The following is a 16,142-nucleotide window of genomic DNA, read 5'->3' as shown; positions in this document are numbered from 1 at the left end:
CCACCTCGGGGCGCGGGGACGGCGGCACACACTGCGGAGCGCCCCGACGCGTGTGCGGACCGGGCCTGCGTCGCGGCTGTGGGGTCCTCGGCATTAGTTACGACGCCTTATTTATATGAAAGAGCTCGTTTAAATAGCTACTCAGCAAGAGTTCGGCGCGATGTGCCCGCTCCCTGGGTTTTCACGCTGCTTTGGAGAGAAATTGTGCCACTTAAAAAAGAAAAAAAAAAAAAAAAAATTGAAAAAAAGGAAACTGCCGTATTTCCTCGTAGTGCCCCTGAAATGCCTCGCTTTGGGCCCTGCCTGAGACTTGCCCGCTGGGCTCTGCTTCGGATGTTTGAGCCTACCTGTGCTGCTAGTATTTGAGAGCAGGTGTGCGTGTGTTTGCCGAATTTGAGCGCAGGCCGGCAGCAGCAGTTTAGGATAGACTTCACCTGGGTAAGGGGTTCTGGCTAACAGATGATGTAGATTTAGCTTCTTAAGAAAGTAACGCGTTTCCCGAAGACGTGGGCACTTCGCAGGAAAGAGTGGAAAAAATCGTCAGATCTAATTGGGCCTTATTTCTTGATATATATGTATATAAAACCTTTCTTTTAATTAAGTATTACTGTTGTTGGAGTGCTGAGTGTTGAACCTAGGACCTGGCAGATTGTAGGCGAGCGCACTGGTCACAGAGCTGTGTCTCCAGCCTTTCCTTAAATTTATAAGGATGGATTTAAGGAAAATTTGAACTGCTGTTATAGATGATACACTGCAGTGTGGTTGGCTTGGAAGGTGGCAAACTGACTCACATCGGCCTTACATCACACTTGCCTTTATTAGTGGGGAGAATGATGTGTGATCATCTAGTTAGAACAGTTTGTTGAGTCTGAACTGCCCTGCTGTGCTATGTACACTAAACCAACATGCAGGCAATTCCTGCTGACATGGCACTTTCTTAGCTGGGGCAGCCTGGAGTTGAAGCCTTAGAGATACAAGCCTGCTTTAGAATCCCGAAACATGGCAGGTGATGAGAGCCTTGTTTGTGTGCAAGTTGTGTGGTTGATGATCCCAGATTCCTGGGCTCTGGGTTACATTTGGTCATATACTTGTGCCAGGGCATCTAATTTTTGCAAAGTCCTTGTAAATAAAAGTACAACATTCCTGTTCAAGTAACATCACCAACGTTCACTTTTGTTGCAAATTGTTCACCTGGCCAGGGATACAGCTCAGTGACACGGTGCCTGCCAGGCAAGCACAACATCTTGAGATCGATTCCTGGTACCACAAACAAAACAAAAAGCAAATTGTTCATCTGTTTGAAACTGTAGAAAAAAAGTCTGAAACTGCTAAAATGTAGGGTCCTTAAGTTTTTCATGCTTGCTTGGCCAAAATGAAATAGGACAAGAAGAGAACCAATGATACTAAATACAGTCATCAGGATATTGCGTCAGATTGGCAAGAGAACCTGTCTGAGTCCTGTGTTGTCTCACCATGTAACGAGGCCCAGCAGTGAGTGGCTCTGGGAGTCCTTGGGGAGGAGGGATGAGATTCCGATGACAGCTGGAATTCTTTGTGAACATACTTGTCACTGGTGATGGAGAAGACCCAGTGCTCATTGTCTGCTGTCGACATTGAAGGCGTGCTATATTTCAGCTGGAAGTGATTGTGGATAAAGAGCTTTTTCTCATTTAGGTTCAAATACCAACTCAAGAACTTCAGTCCTAGTCTCTTCTCAGCCTATCCCGTGGTAGGAATAGGAATGGATGTGTCTTTTGTCTTCCTGACATTTTATTGGTGGCAGAGGTGACAAAAAAAAGATTCAAATAGCACAGCTGGGGAAACCCAGATCCTTCTAGTGTGGGTCACTCATGGGGTGAGATGAGGGAAGTGGTTGCACTGTTCAGCCAGGCAGTCTGTTCTGCACCCTGTGCTGGCTCCAAGTATTACTTGCCGGTTCTAGCTGGTGCAAGCTGTGAACCAGACATTAGAGAGAGAGTGCAGCAAATTGGAGGGCTGGGAACAGTGACTTGGTGGGGTGCACCTGCAGGCCTGGCTGCTGAACATTGAGAGTGGGCACCAGTACCCAGCCTGCTGCCCGTTCTCTATCGGTGACGATGATGGCAGCCCCTTCTTTCAGTTTGATAACCCCTGCAGACTTATTGTTCCTGGAGGAGCTGCACAGAAGGTGGTATGCTGTTACAGCAAGTGTCTTGTTTGACCTGTGGTTTAAAACTCCTGCCTCTCTAAAGCTCAGCGTTCTGAAGACTTGTGTCAGGGACTTGGGAAGAGTTGGTGGGGAGGATAAAGGTCTACCGTTTTGCAAAATCTAGAAAACTGCTTCTTTGTCCAGGTGAGGGACTAAGGGTCTCTGAGTGAGGATTTGGATTCAGGGGGCTAGGGATGTGTCTAGTGGGTACAGTGTTGCTTAGCCATGTTGGCATATGTCAGATCCCAGAATCAATGTGCTGCATGCACACCACCTGCCTCCATTTGGATTCATTTGTCTTGGGCCTTTCTCTAAACTGCTATGCAATCACCTGGACAGATCAAGCCACTAGGTCCTTCTCCCTTGGGGGAAGCTATTCTGTATAGTTTATTAGTACCTTGTCTTGAAGTTCTTTCTGCTCAGGCTGTTGCTGTCACCCAGAAGGCCTGCATTTGGCCTCCCTTCTGGCTGAGGGAAGCCATCTCCAGGTGTGGCTGCAGAGGGCATCTGCAGGGATTCCCCAGGAATAAGCACAGCTGACATCTAGTGGGATTCCTGCATTCTTTTTGCTGTGGTGGTATATAACCAACTGACAGGATCTTGCTCTTATCCATAAAGTCAAGTAGGGCTCTTGTTCTCAGCTGTCTGCTCCCTTGTTCTTCGGCTGCCCCCACAGATGGGCTCACACTTTGACCGTTTTCTCTTCCCAGCACACACCTCAGAGGGAGGCTGCGTGGTTCTCTTCCTTCATCGCTGGGCGCTTTACGCCTTTGGGCTCTTGAGGGTCTGGTGCTGGGAGAGAGGGTCCAGGAGGTTGGCAGTCTGAAGTCTGCATGGTGGGTGCAGTTGTCAGCGGGGCCTGCCCTTGGGTTCAGTCCCTGGGCTGTGGCTTGACAGGTACTATGATTAGCAATTTTATTTATTTATTTATTAACATTTTAAAAATTAATTTTAGGGCTGGTGAGATGGCTCAGTGGTCTAAAGCACCTACTTAGAACAAATTTAGCAAAGCACAGGGACCGCGGTTCAATCCCCCAGCACCACATGCCAGCCAGCACTGCCCCCTGGTGGGCTGAGCTGGCCACACACACACACACACACACACACAAATAAATAAAATTAAAAAAAAAATTAATTTTATTGAGAAACAAATAGGAATGAGATAGCTTCAAAACAGGTTAGTAGGACAGTTACAATAATTAATACATTTCATATTGTTGTCTTTGATTACCAATTTTAGAACTCTCTGATCAAACTTCTACAAAGCCTTCCTGAGAACCCCGTTTGTTTATATATTATCTGAGATGTTTTGTGAAGGTTTGCCTTATTGTTTATGCATTAGAAGAATTTACAGGAAAGTAATCAGTGTTGTATATTTTTGGTTTTTTTTGTTGTTTTTTTGGTGGAACCAGGGACTGAACTCAGACCCTTGCACTTGCCGAGGAAGCACTTATTCTACTGAACCATCTCCCCGGCCCCAGTAATCAGTGTTAAATTGCTAAACCTTACATTCTGTTAAAGTCAGTTTTGTGTTTTATGCTTAACTTTTTCCCCCAATTTCTCATTGTGGCAAGACATATATATATATATATATATATATATCATATATATCATATATATCATATATATATATATTTTTTAATGTATTTAGTACAGAGTCTACAGGGTCTCTACGTAGATCGGACGCATAGTGATCCTACTGTTTTCAGCCTCCCAAGTGCTGGGATTACAGGCATGCGCCACCATGCCCAGTCTCAATTGCCATCTCAGCACACCCCTGGGGCCGGACTTGGTAGGGCGTGCTAGGCATTGAACCCTGGCAGCTAGGCTCTGTCTAAGCAGGTACTTTAGTCTGCTGAGCTATCTGGCTGGCCCTGTGGTAAAATATATAATAACAAAGTTTGTTTTAACGTTTTTTGAGACGGGGTCTCACTAAGTAGTGCAGGCTGGCCTTGAACTTAGTGATCCTCCTGCTTCAGCCTCCCAGATAGTAAGATTATAGATGCATACCACCATGCCCAGCTTGTTTTATCTTGTCTTCCCCTCCCCCTAACAGAGATTGAACTCAGGACCTTGTGCTTGCCAGGCAAGCACTTACTCTACGGAGCTATCTCCCTGGCTCATTTTATCCTATTTTAAGTGAATAGTTCTGTGTTATGGAGTTCATTGTTATTGTACAATCATCAGAACATCACCACCATTCAGCTCCAGGACTGTTTTCATTCTGTAAAATGAAACTATATGCTCATTGAATAAACTCCATTCTCCCTCTACCTAGACTTGGTAGCAGCCTCTGTTCTGCTTCCTGTTTCTCTGCCTGTTTATTCTAAGTACCTCAGGCCATTTGAATAGTGCCTGCATACTTGGCTTTTTTTTTTTTTTTCTCTTTTATTTATTTATTTAAGTTTTTTTCCTTGAATTTTTTTATTGGTACATTATGTATACATAGTGATAGCGTTCATCATAGGGGAATTGTACCTTGCTTCAAACAATAGTTTCAAGCATTTTTTTTTAAGATTTAAAATTTCTGAATTTAGTTCAACTTATAATACCACATTTCCAAGAAAAATGAACCTTTTGCAAAGACATTTAAATAAAATCATACCAAGATGCACAAAAATGAAATAGTCCAAAACTTCTTGTAAAGAAAAAAATCATTGAAGCATATACATAAAAATATTAGCTATGGAAGAACAAAATTAAATAGCATCTTATTCCACATTAGAAAGAAAAAAAAGGACCAAGGGTATAAGAAACTAGATTAATTAAAGGACTTAAAGAAAAGATCTGTTCTCTTTGAATTTTATACTTAGCAAACATACCTTTGAAAACTAAAAGTAAGATTTTCTAGTTATACAAACTTGAAATATTTTAATACCTCCAGGAGTAGCATATAGGAAATAACAAAGAGCATAATTCAAAAGACAAGAGAAGTTGCAGTATGCTCCTGGATGAACAATAAAGAGCTCTCAATATGATAGTTACGCAGGACTATGTAAAAGTATATTGGATGAACCCTTATTTAAAGGTCATTGCAGATTTCTTTGAAACAGTACCAATCTTATGTTGGGTTATACACATATTTTTTTTCCGTGTGTGTGTGTGTGTGTGTGTGTGTGTGTGTGTATATATATATATATATATATGACAGGGAAGAAGTAAGATAAAGTCAACAGAAAATGGAAATATACTTTTTAAAGTTTCTAATAGTAGAAGATATCATATAGTGTCTTTTAAATAAATGTAAGTCAAAGATACAAATCTTAGAACAAAAATTAAGATTAAGCAATATTCAGAAAATTGGATACTAATTAATTAAAAATTCAGTGTTTCAAAACAATTGAACTAAGAAAAAGTTTTCATGATAGCAAAGAAGTACCAAGAGTAAAACATAAGATAAATACTGGAATGGCAAGTAAATGACCAGCACTTCTAACAGTTTGAGGATAGGATATCGCACAAAGTTCTAGTGTGTTATGGACATGCATAATGACTGTGACAGTTACTGGTGGCTAGGCATCACTTGTGGAACTGAGCTACAGCTATTTCTTTGAAATCCACCCTGTAGACTCAGGTGGAATCATGACCCATAGGGTGGAAGAGAAGTCCATTTGTAGAGTGTGCTGATGGATCTTGCTGCTGAACACAAAAGAATAACTGAAAGACTACTATTGTATACCTCTTATTCTCCTGTGTTGAATTGTTTGCCCTATTTGGTGGGTTCTTTCCATTCTCATTCATGGGGCTATGATCAATTTGCTCCCCCTCTAGAACATCATTTAGTAGTCTGTGTAGGCTTGGTTTTGTCATGAAATTCTTTAGTTGTTCTTTGTCATGGAAGTATTTCACTTCTCCATTATACTTGAGAGTTTTGCAGGGTATATCAGTCTGGGTCGGAATTTGTTTTCTTGTAAGACTTGTAGTACTTTGCTCCATGTTCTTCTTGACTTGATGGTTTGTGAAGAGAAATCTGCTGTTATTCTAATGGGTTTTCCTTTAAATGTGATCTGTTTCTTTTCTTTAGCAGCTTTTAGTATACTGTTCCTATGCTGAATTTCTGGGATCTTGATTATTATATGTCTGGGTGTAGTTTTCATTGGGTTGATGTTATTTGGAGTTCTGTATGCTTCAGTTACGTGAATGTCAGATTGTTGCCCCATATTTGGGAAGTTTTCTGCTATTACTTCTGCCCATATTCTTTTTATATCATTTGTATTGACTCCTTCCTTCTCATTGATGCCTATTAGTCTCACATTGTTCATCTTTGCATCGTCTTGCAGGTATTGAATTGTCTTTTCCTGCATCCTACTTGTTTTAAAGAGATCTTTTCTAACTTTTTCACGAGCTGCAATGGTGTCTTTCAGGTCAGAAAGTCTATTTTCACTTTCCCTCAAAACGGTTTTGCCAGCTTGTGATTGAGGTTTTAATTTCCTGCATATCACTTTGAACCTGTTTCATAGATTCTATTTCTTTCCTAAATTGTTTATTCAGGGGTTCCATCATTTTTATATTCTGCTCTATTTTTTTTATCAGTGTATTCTTTAGAAGCACTTAGTACTTCTTTGATTATAGTTACCACAAAATTTTTTAGTTCAGAAATTATTTCTGATCTGATTTCTTCTATACCTTTCTGCAGTTGTTTCTTTACTTCCAACGCTTTTATTTCAGAGATAGCTGGTGTGTGATTTCCAGTTTTCTCTGTGCTAGTGTCTTCTGCATTTGTACTGGGTGGACTCGGGGCCTGAGACTGCATTTTGTTCCTTCTCTTTGTCATTTTGTATGCCACTGTCTTCTGACCTTTGGTGTAGAGCTTAGACAGAGTTATTACCTTAGCACCAGGTCCAGATCTATGATGTGCAGATTCCTCCTGGTGGGTGTTGTTTGGATCTGGCTGCTGTGCTCTTCTTTCTGCTGCAGCTGTTAGAGTTGAATTTTGTGTCTCTCTGGCAAGATGTTCTGCTCCTGAATCAGCTGGGTGGGTCTTGCCTCTAGTCTCTTTGCAGGGAGTTCTGCTGAAAGGTTCCTCGCTGGGCCTGCACTCTGGGTTGAATGAAGATCCGCGGGCCCTGGGTGGTCTCACTCACATGCCGGGCCTGCACTCTGGGTCTATTCAGTATCTGGCAGGCCCCGGGTCGTCTCACTCACTCGCCGGGCCTGTGCTTTGGGTCTATTCAGGATCCGCGGGCCTTCGGTCATCTCACTCGTCGGGCCTGTGCTCTGGGTCTATACTTGGCTTTTGTGACTGACTTCACTTAGCATAATATCTTCATTTCCCACAGTAATTGTTTGTGCATATGTATTTTTACATGTGTCAGAATTTCCATATTTTTAAAGGCTGACTAGTATTCCATTGCATGTACGTACCACCCGTCTGTCCACAGACATTTAAGCCACAAATAATGTGGCTGCAAGCATGAGTGTGTAATCTTTCTTTTTGAGATGTACTTTCAGTTCTTTGGTGCATATGCTGAGGTGGAATCTTTTTATGTATTTAGTACAGAATCTACAGGGTATCACTCTACAGATCAGACTCATAGTGAGCCTCTTGTTTTCAGCCTCCCAGGTGCTGGGATAACAGGCATGTGCTGGGGGCACACTATGGATTGAACCCCTGTCCCTGTGTCTGGCTAAGCAGGTGCTTTAATCTACTGAGCTATCTGGCCAGCCCTTGAGGTGGAATCTTATGGAAGTACTGTGCTTGTGAGGAGTCACCATGGCTTCCTGCCTGCTGTGTAATTGCTCTACCCCGAGTTGCAGCCCTGGCCCAAGTTTGTTTTTTGTAGTAGTCAACCTAATGAGTTTGAGATGACATCCACTGTACTTTTGATTTGCATTTCCTTAATACTAGTGATGTTGAATATCTTTTCATGTACTTACTGGCTATTTTTATATTTGCTTTGAAGAAATGTCTATTCAGGCCAGGTGTGTTGGCCAGCACCTGTAATCCCAGCACTCAGGAAGCTGAGACAGGAGAATTATTGTGAGTTTGAGATCAGCCTGGATTACAAAATAAGCTTAAGGCCAGCCTGAACTGCATAGCAAAACCCTGTCTCAAAAAGACAAAAAAAAAAAAAAAAAAGTCAAGTCCTTTGTCCATGTTTGGGTCAGGTTGTTCACATGCATACATTTTACATGGTAATGTTTTGAGCTACTATGGGTTATGTTTTTAGTTTGACCTGTATTTTTGTGAATTTACATGTTTCTCATTTTAAAAGTTTTAAATTTTAATTGTTTTTTTTTTTTTGACTGTCTTTGGCACAGGGTCTCACTCCACAGCTCAGACTCTTAGTGATGCTCCTGTTTTCAGCCACCCAAGCACTGGGATTACAGGATTGTGCCACCATGCTGGGATTTGGTCGCTCAGCATGCCCTGGGAGCAGGGGCAGGAACGGGGATCAAACTGTGGTGGTCCCTGTGCTTACCAAAGCAGACACTTGATCTGCTACGTTATCTTGCTGGCCCCTAAATTTTTTTTTTTTTTTTTGTGGTGGAACTGGGGATTGAACTCAGGCAAGCGCTTATTCTATTTTTTATATCTTTTGGTTACGTTCTCTGTATCAGCAGCATATGGTTTGGATGTGTGTTTCCTGTGTTTTGTCACGTGAAAGCTGGCTTCCTGTGACCCACCAAGCAGAGGGTGGGCTGAAGATCATCATTCAGGTGTGCTGGGCACAGGCAGCACCATATAGAGGACTGGCTTTGGGGAGATGGCCTTGCCTCAGAGGGTTGGACTGCCTTCTGTCCTGCTCTGGTGCTGGGACTTGAACCCAGTGCCTTGTGCATGCTGAGCCTGTGCTCTGCCACTGAGCTACACCAACCCTGTTTCACATAAAACACATTTATTGAACCTTAGTAGCAAAGACATTGTGAACATTCTTCATGTCAGTTTATAATGATCCCAGATAGTCATGGTCTTAAAGCTTTAGGTGCAGGTTTAAATTTATTAGCTAACAGACCATCCAGCTCAGAATCTATTAAATTCTGAAGGCATGCTACCTTTATTATTTGAATTTTGTTTTGTCTTTAGGGGACAAACATGGATGTTTGAGTTGGAATTACTTTTCTTGTATAAGTTTTTTGGCTGGCTCAGTCCACCTGGAGGGTGGGGCTGGCATGCCAAGTGGTGCTGGGGATTGAGCCGTGATCACCTGTGCCTGTCTAAGCTTGCCTAAGCAGGCACTTTAGACTGCTGAGCTATCTTGCCAGCCCCCAGGTTTTTTTTAATAGGATTTAGCATCTGTGATTTTATTTGGATGTTAAACTTTAGGAGCCTCCCCCCAGCCTTGTTTGAAAAATAAAGTGATTTCTTGACAGATGTTTTCCTCTGAACGAGTTATTTATTGACTGAAAATAGCCCTGGAACAGAGGCAGAAGGACAGGGTAGCAGAAACATGAGCTGCTTGTTTCAAAGTCCCTGCTGCATAAAACTCAGAACAAAAGCAACTTACTGAAGTGTGGTAAAGTACAGCTAGTGTTCTAGGGTACTTTGAAAAGGTGTCTTTTTTTTCTGTACTGGGTTTATTTTATTTTATTTTATTTTTGGCAGAACCAGGGATTGAACTCAGGCCCTTGCGCTTGCCAGGCCAGTGCTTATTCTACTGAGCCATCTCCCCGGCCCCTCCACACTGGGTCTAAACCCATGGCTTTAACACTAAACCCAGATATCCAAGCACAGTTTTACATTTTGACAGAAGGTCTCACCAAGTCACTAAGTTGCCTAGGCTGTTTGAACTTGTAAGCCTCCTGCCTCTGCCTCCCAGAGCATTAGGATTACATGTCTGTACCACTACATCTGGCTAAGATGCCTTTTTTTTTTTGCTTTGTTTTTTTGAGACAGGGTCTTGCTATGCAGTTCAGGCTGCCTTGAGCTTACTTTGTATCCCAGGCTGGTCTCGAACTTGCAGTGATTCTCTTGCCTCAGCCTCTTAAGTGCTGGAATTACAGACATGTGCCACCACTCCCCTCTTAAATTGCTTTTTTTAAATGTAGAATTTTAAGTTTTTGTAAATCTCTTGACCAATTCATAGGTAAGTTAATAAACAGGTTTATCTTGGGAAAGCATCTTGAAGCATTTGTTCAGAAAATTTATTAACACAAGAATAATCTGTAATCAGCCCGGAGGCTCTCACTGTCCTGCAGTCCTGTGGCTTCCTGTCTGTGAGGTCTTTGCAGTCTACAGGTGCTGGACCCTAACCTTTCAGTCTTCTTTGTTGGGGCTGTGTGCAGCCCTGACAGCAGGTGGGAAGGACGCTGATGGGGAGGGAGGTCGGGCCAGGTGGGAAGCCATACAGGGCAGCAGGTTGTGGGCAAGTCCTAGTGCAGCCATTAGACTTGGCAGCAGACTGAGCTAGGGGATGCGTCTCCAGTGGCTTACAGGAGTATGGATAAGCTTGTGAAGAAGTGGGACATATCTCTGGACAGTTGTGCTTTAGGCTGGGGGTTGGCACAGCAGAGGCCTAATGGTCATATCCCAGAGTGGTCTGTTTTGTGTGGCTGAACAGCTAAAAATGTTTCATACATTTCCAGAGAACTAGAAAGAAAAGAGACCATGTTGTGGAAACCGCTAGTCTCAAAGTTGGTGTGGTACTAGTGGAATCAAATTGTGTAACTTTTTGGGGAATATTCATGAATATCAAGGGAGAATAGGTGACACAGTTTCCATCAGTGGATCTTGGTGGGATGGGAATGCATTGTTGTCTTTGTAAAATACAGTCTAAAGAAACAGCTCTTAGCCAGGTGTGATGACACATGCCTGTAATCTCAAAACTGGGAGGCTGATGCAGGAGTATTGCCTCAAAGGCCAGCCTGAAATATATATGGTGAGACCCTGTCTTAAAAAAAAATAAACAACAGAGCAAGGTTAAAAAAGAAAAAAAAAAAAAAAAAAAAAAAAAAAAAAAAAAAAAAAAAGAATCAGCTCTTAAATCACAATCAGTGCTAACCCTAACGCTAGAGCCCTTTTGCCTTGGTAGCCCTGTCCCCTTATGCAAGGGTGACTCTTTCCTGCAGTTCTATCCTCCCAGCTGCGCTGAGGCTGCAGAAAGCCAGAGGCCTCCAGCCCAGAGATATGGGCTAATTGTTGCATCACCCAGCTGCCTCGAGCCTGGGCTTGCAGAGAGAAGAGCTGTGGGGTCCCCCTTGGGCTCTTCAGGGCTGCTTTCTAGAATGACCCCACATTTTTGTTTATCTGCAGAATCTTTCAGCATTTCTTCTGTGAAACAAACAGAAAAAGGAGACTTTTCTTACAGACCTTGGACTGGTCAGAATGATGTTTAGCTAATATGCCTGAGGATGTGCTTTAAGTGTTGGTTTTCACTCAATTTAATGTGTGTTTAATAAATTCAAAGAACAAAATCTATAACTGTTTTTGGTGCCAGCAGTCCAGCCCAAGGCATTGTACATGCTCAGCAAGTCTGCTGCTGAGCTACATTCCCAGCCCTGTCTAACTGTTTTCAGCTTTCAAAGTCTCTCCGCTTTTTTTATTCTTGTTTTTTAATCAAATTTTATGGGTACATTTAGGTATACATAATGATCCCATTCAAAGCTGGGCATGGTGGCTCATGCTTGTAATCTCAGCACAAGGGAGGCTGAAGCAAGAGGAATATTGCAGGTTCTAGACCACTGCATAGTGAGACCCGGTCCCAAAAAGACACCCCCCCCAAAAAAAAGGGGGGAGGGGAGAAAAGATCACATTTATCATAGAAAATTTGTACCTATACATGATACAACTTTTTCCCCCTTCCTTCAACCTCTCCTTCCTTCCCCATTTTATTTATTTATTTATTTATTTATTTTGCGGAACGGGGGATTGAACTCAGGCCCTTGAACTTGCCAGGCAAGCACTTATTCCACTGAGCCATCTCCCCGGCCCCGTGTTATTGTTCTTACGTTAAAAAGTCTTCTATAGCCAGCCAGATATAGCCCACAGACTAAAGTGCTTGCTTAGGCAGAGCACAGCAGCCAGGATCAATCCCCCGTGTGCCATACCACCCCCAACCCCAGGGCACACTGAGAGGGCAATTGAAACTGGGCATAGTGATGCACGCCTGTAATCCCAGCGCTTGACAGGCTAAAAACAGAAGCATACGAGTCCAATCTATGTAGTATGACCCTGTAGAACCTGTGCCAAATACATTTTTTAAAAAAAGGCTTCTAAGCCAGGTGTGGTGGTGCATGCCTGTACTCCCAGCACTTGGGTGGCTGAGGCAGTAGAATTACCAGGAATTCAAGGCCAGCCTGAATTACAAAGCAAAACCCTGCCTCCAAAAAAAAAAAAAAAAAAAAAGAAAGCAAGCAAGCAACAGTATTTTATGTGAGTTGTATTCCAAATAGTTCGATTTTTCAGTTTATTTTCATGTAGTTAAGTACATATCTTGGCATGGTCCTGTGTCTCTTAAAGTGTAAGAGAGTACTTTTTTGTGGGGGAGGGAGTGGCTCAGGCTGCCTTAAGGGCAGGTCTAGTAAGGCATGTGGAGCTGGGGATCGAACTGCTGTCCCCTGCGCCTGACTGGGTTTACCCAAGCAGGTGCTTAAACAACTTGAGCTAACCTGCAAGCCTCTCTTTCCAAATATGCTTTTCACCTATATTCTCCCCATGCCCACTAAGGATCTGAAGTTTCACTTTTTGTGTCCAGTTACTTGCCGTCATTCATTGTCCAGAAATACTAAATGAAAAATTCTAGAGATAATTCATAAATTTTAAGTACATTTTATTACAGTACATTATTTTATTATTATTTTTTTAATTTTTATTTTTTGGCGGTACTGGGGATTTAATTCAGGACTGTGCGCTTGCCAGGCAAGCACTTATTCTAGTGAGCTCTCCCCCCAGCCCCAACAGCATTTTAATAGTTTCTCTTTTTAAGCTACTTTCCTGAAGGCTATTATTAAATTTGAATTTTTTAGTCTAAATAATTAGATGCTCAAACAACTGTAGATATTTTGCTAAGTTTAAAAGGAGGCATAAATACTCATACATGAATGTGGTATTATGTGTATGGTATCACTTTTTTTATGTTTTCTTCATTTTTTGGTTTGATTTGAAGTAGCATCTCACTGTGTAGTTCATGCTAGGCTTGAATTTGCTATGTAACCCAGACTGGCTTTGAACTCACAGTGATTCTCCTGCCTCAGCCTTTCTAGTGCTGGGATTACAGGTGTATACTACTATGCCCAGCCAATATTGCATCTCTAGAGAAGGAAGCATTGAAGCTCACAGAACCCCACAGATATTAGTGTTTAACCTTTAAGTGTCCTGAAGTTCATATCAAGGATTTACTTTTTTTTCTGAAATGACCCCAGATGCATTTGCCTTTCTGAATTAGTGTATACTTGAGTGTCAGCACTGAGAACTCATATTGTAAGGAAGAGTCAGTCAGCCTGGGCTGGTCACAACTGCTGCAGTGCTCAGAGGCAGGAGGGTCACAAGTTCCAGCCCAAGCTGGGCAACTACGTAAGAGCCTGTCTCAACTACAAAGAAAGGGATGTAGCTCAGGGACCAGACCCTGTGTTCAGACCTCTGTGCTGTTGCCAGAAGGCATACTCCAGTCTGGAAGCTCAGTGAGCATACTGTTGGGTTTCTTTTGTTTCAGGGGAGATGGGGGTCTTGTTGCTCCAACCCCTGGGCTCAGGTGCATCCTTCAGCCTCAGCCTCACAGGTAGCTGGTAACATGGCTGCATGCCACTGCCATGCTTGGCTTATAAGTACACTTTACTGTGTTACCAGTGATACAGGATTGCTATGGAAACCAATTGGGATAGGGGTATTAGTGCTGATGGTAGATAGTGTTAAAATAACTACTAAATGACTGAAGATTAGATGTGGATTTCTCAAAGCCCCAGAAGGAGAAAATAGAACAAAGAAACACTTCCAACAGAAGAGAAGTAAGGATACAGAAAAACAAGTAAGCTTAGTTGGTGTATTTTTTAAACAACAAAACTGAGATCATACAGAAGTGAATCTCTCAGGAGATTAAATGTCAGGTTTAGTAGAAAACAGCATTCAGCTAAAGCTGTCCATGAGGAGGCACTAAAGGAACAAAAGTAGATGAGAAATGAGAGATGGAAACTTAGCTCCCTGGCACAGAAGAAAGATTGAACAGTGTCACTGTCGGACAGGGCTGGAATCCCAGGGACAGCTGTACGGGGAAGATTCCTATAGTAGACAAAGCACTCAAAGGAGAGTTAGTCATCGCAAGCTTTGTCTGCTTTACAGCTTGTGAAAGTGGATGGGATTGGGAAGACTGGACAGTCCCACACACAGAGGGAGTAACTGCAACCCAAGGACCAAGTAGAGCAATGGGGAGGGCGTTGGGCAGGTGTTCTCAGATGGCACCAGGGAGACTTGAGAGCCCAGATCAGTTCTTGGAATCTTCCCTTTTATTTGTGTGTATTGGGTATCAAACTCGGGACCTTGTGCTTACCATACAGATGCTTAAGCCACTGAGCTATCTCCCCGGCCTGGAATCTTCCTTCTTGTGATATCAAGAAATGTCTCTGGACATTGCCATATGTCCCTGGGGGCAAAATCATATCCAGTTGAGAATTTTTTATGTAGAGGAGTTAAGATATGGCTAGTATATTGGAGCTTATTGATAACAGAAATTTGTACCCAACCCAGGCGTGGTGGCTCATGCCTGTAATTCTAGCACTTGGGAGGCTGAGGCAGGAGGATCGGAAACCAGCTTGGGCTACAAAGTGAATTCAAGGCCAACCTGAACTGTGTAGTGAGACCCTGTCTCAAAAAGACAAAAAAGTAAAGGAAAAAAAAAAAAATGGGGCCGGGGAGATGGCTCAATGGAATAAGCACTTGCCTGGTAAACACAAGACCCTGAGTTCAATCCCTGGTTCCGCCAAAAAAAAAAAAAAAAAAAAAAAGAAAAAGAAAAAGAAAAAAAGAAATTGTACTCAATAAACATATAGGTTTTTTTTTCCATCAAACACTCAACAGAATTGACTGTATATTAGGCACCAAGAAAAAGCCTGAGTTTCAAGAAGTAAATCTTGTAGATTAAAGTATCAGACTGAACAACACAACCTACTTAGAATTTAAGAGTGGAAAGGTAATTGGGCATGGTGGTGGTGGTACACACCTGTAATCCCATCACAGGAGTGGCTGAGGCAGGAAGATTCCTGAGTTTGAGGCCAGTCTGGGCTATAAGGTGAGTTTGAAGTGAGACCCTTTAAAAAAAAAAAAGTTAAAGGGTAGCTAAAGTTACTCACTTGGGTGTTAAGACTCCCCTGTGTATCCCTTGGATGAAAGAGGGGATCAAAATTTATTTCTGCCTGCCTGAATGAGTTAGAATGAGGCTGTATATCCTGACCTGTGGATGAGGCACAAATAGGTCTTGGGAGAAAGATATTGTACAGCCTTAAATGTGTTTGTTTGTTTAGATTTGTTTGTTTTTTGTTTTTTGGGTTTTTTTTAGGCAATAGTCTCACTGTAGTACAGGATGGCCTTGAACTTACTTATATAGCCCAGGGGTGGCCTCAGACTAATGGAGCATCCTCCTGCACTGGCCTTAGGCATGCATTGCCATGGCTGGCTTTAAATGCATTTAATCAGAGAACAAGAAAAGTAAGTGAATTGAGCTCAGTCCAGACACTAGAAAGGTAAAATTAACCCAAGGAAAAAAAAAGAGGCAAATGGATTTTGCTTTTGGAAAATCAGACTAAGAAGAAATGAGGACAGATATTTGTAAAAGGGATGTAGCAGCAGATCCACCCCTGCACATTAAGAACACAGCACATGCATCTTGGGGGCTGTGACTCAGGACCTGTGGACAGTTTCTGAAGGATATAGAAATGACCAGAATCACCCTTGGAGGCAGAACCCCTGTCCAGAACAGAGGCTGGAGACAAGTGGCGAAGGTAGTCAGAGATGTGTCTCCTCAAAAAAGCACTAGGTATGGATGGTGAGTTGGCTTAAATTTCCATGGAATGGGCAGTTTCCTGT

General features: G+C 42.5%; 1 protein-coding gene across 4 annotated transcripts in view; it reads left to right on the top strand.

Annotated features, from left to right (window-relative positions):
• Pknox1 (PBX/knotted 1 homeobox 1) overlaps positions 1-16,142 on the top strand; it is a 72,590-nt gene that overhangs the window by 563 nt on the left and 55,885 nt on the right. The window lies entirely within an intron of this gene.

This window comes from Octodon degus, unplaced genomic scaffold (genome assembly GCF_000260255.1).
Source record: "Octodon degus isolate 3935 unplaced genomic scaffold, OctDeg1.0 scaffold00045, whole genome shotgun sequence".
Classification (NCBI taxonomy): Eukaryota; Metazoa; Chordata; class Mammalia; order Rodentia; family Octodontidae; genus Octodon; species Octodon degus.
Note: the sequence above shows the minus strand (reverse complement) of the source record. Positions and strands in the feature narration are given on the sequence as shown.